A 2953-nucleotide genomic window follows, 5' to 3' on the forward strand; every position below is an offset into this window, starting at 1 on the left:
CAACCCCCCACCCCCACCCCCCTGCCAAATTATAGGTGAAAGGCAATTGCTTGGACCAGTAAAAATGTGACTGAGATGGCCCATACAGACAGGATCCATTCACAGGAGACACCATGTTCATAAGAGGTTGTAGAAGCTAGTGCTCATGTGGCTTTGAAGGTCTAGAAATAGCGCAGCAGTCATCAGCAGTGCATGCGTGCACTTAAATGTAGAGCAATGCTGTGCCAAAGAGCCAGACATTTAGCCAAGCAAATCTCCAAATTCCATTTAGAAGAGCACAGAATACAGTAGTCTAGAGGAGAGTATAAACCTCTTGACTAAAGTCATATGGTGAGAATGGCCAAGCTAAGCAGTAAACTAGACCCATAAGATAACATGACTTTAGGTTTAGGCTGAAGGTAGAAAGACATCTGAGGAGCTAGAAGTCTGGAGCAGAGACTGAACAAAAGAAGCCTTTGTAATGGACAACTGGAAAACTAACAGTCAAAATCAGGGTGGGGTGAATGTGGCTTCAGTAAAGAGCCTCAGTGCTTGCCCTGCTTTGCTTTGCCACTGGGCCTCTTCCTTTCACAGATGCAACCAATTTCCTGACGTGAGCTTAGGTGAACTCTGAAGGTGAACTAGGACATAGTGATATTTAGAGGGTTAAGGAATGAGGCAGAGAGGACAGTTTTGACAAGTTGTGCATGGAAGAGATGAGTACTGCTCAGGGACACCAACATCACTAATGCTGGCTAAGCCACAGAAATAGATTATAACCTCCTTTTTAGGAGGTAACTTTTTATCTTATTATTATTTTTTAAGGTGCTCAGTTGTTTATTTATTTGGCTATACCGGGTCTTAGTTGCAGCATGAGGGATCTAATTTCCTGACCAGGGATCAAACCTGGGGCCCCTGCCTTGGGAGCACGGAGTCTTAGTCACTGGCCCACCACCAGGGAGGTCCCTGAAATGGTTATTTTTTAAGAGATGCATTGGAAACTTCCTTAAATTCATAAAAATCAAAGCTACTCATCAGAAATGGCCCTGAAGTGCTGGGAAGGCACTGCAAGTGATTAAAATTAAGGCCTCTGTAATCAGACCATCTGGATTCATGTCAACTTTTAGGCTCTTTGACCTTGGCGAAGCTACACTGCCTCTTTGGGATTCAGATTCCCCCTTCATAAAACAGAAATCGCAAGAGAATATTTACCTTGCAGGGTTTTTGAATGGTTCCAGATTGAATTATCCGGGGGAATCTTTTTAAAAAGTATTGATGCTTCCCTCTTCCACCATTCTGATTTAATTGTTATGGAGGCAACTACTGGGTTAACATATAAAATTTTAGATGATGCCTGACATGCAGCAAGAAACTATGATTGCTATTTTATTATTATCCATTTTTCAAATTACTTCACCTAATCTTTCATTTTCCTCCTAGTTCTTATGTTACACATCCCTTTCAAAGCAGTCATGGAACATACTCTATTTGTGTTGTCTCTAATTCTATCTTTCCTGTTCAGTAGTGAAACTTTATCTTCCTGTTCTTTGCAGCTACAATAGGTCTTGCTCATTGTTGCAAACATAATGAACACTTCAGAAATAGAATCAAGTGCTTTTTGACTCACTCTGAAAATTTTAAATTCATCATCCAGCATGATATGATCACATACCATACCTAATCCATGTCAATTTGAAAGTGACCGTTTAGACACAACTAAACTTAACTATTCGAATTCCCCCTTTATTTAAACAGTGTTCAAGATCAAGTTAGAGAATGGATGCCATAATCATCATGAAATTTGTTCTGTTAAACAATGTATTTAAAATATTTTATTGTATTAATCAAAATATTTCTAATTATATTTGAGTGGCACTACCATATTTCCTTATCATATTTCATCACAAGTATATTTTAAATGCTTAAATTGACACTGACTCAGCTTTGTAAACACACATTATAAGAATCTAGCCAGGCACCATGCTGGGCTTGAGATGCGAGGCTGAATGGCAAGAACCTCACAGTGTAATGACTAAAACAAGATGTATAGGATCCTGAATATAGGCTGATCTAGTATTTCCTGCCTCCCACATCTGCCTCTAGTCCTTTAACTGAACCACAACATAATTTGGAATAAGATTAAATGAAAATCATCCTATCTTCTTGAATCAATACTATGACTACTCTAATCCTCATCCAACTTATTTTATCCTTAAAAAGTAACCTGACTATTGAAAAAATATTTATGAATAGCCATGTTCATTGCAGCATTTTTTCATAATATTAGAAAACAAGAGCAGTCTTTCAATATTACAATAATTATTTCAATAGTTAGGAAATAACTATTACAAGCTATTACAATTGTTGTTTTTCAGTCACTCAGTGGTGTCCTACTCTTTGTGACCCCATGGACTGCAGCATGCCAGGCTTTCCTGTCCTTCACCATCTCCCAGAGCTTGCTCAAACTCATGTTCATTGAGTCGGTGATGCCATCCAACCATCTCATCCCCTGTCGTCCTCTTCTCTTCCTGCCTTCAATCTTTCCCAGCATCAGGGTCTTTTCTAATGACTTGACTCTTCGCATCAGGTGGCCAAAGTATTGGAGTTTCAGCTTCAACATCAGTCCTTCCAATGCATATTCAGAGTTGATTTGTTTAGGATTGACTAGTTTGATCACTTTAGGTCCAGGGGACTTTCAAGAGTCTTCTCCAACACCACAGTTCAAAAGCATCAATTCTTTGGTGCTCAGCTCTTCTTTATGTTATGTATTTAAAAAGGATTTTTAAAAAAATCATTAAGTCACATCAATTCAGTTCAGTTCAGTCACTCAGTCATGTCCAACTCTGTGACCCTATGGACTGCAGCATGCCAGGCCTCCCTATCCATCACCAACTCCCAGAGTTTACTCAAACTCATGTCCATTGAGTCGGTGACGCCATCCAACCATCTCATCCTCTGTCATTCCCTTCTCCTC

The sequence above is a fragment of the Bison bison genome, unplaced genomic scaffold, assembly GCF_000754665.1.
Source record: "Bison bison bison isolate TAMUID 2011002044 unplaced genomic scaffold, Bison_UMD1.0 scf7180017864042, whole genome shotgun sequence".
Lineage (NCBI taxonomy): Eukaryota > Metazoa > Chordata > Mammalia > Artiodactyla > Bovidae > Bison > Bison bison.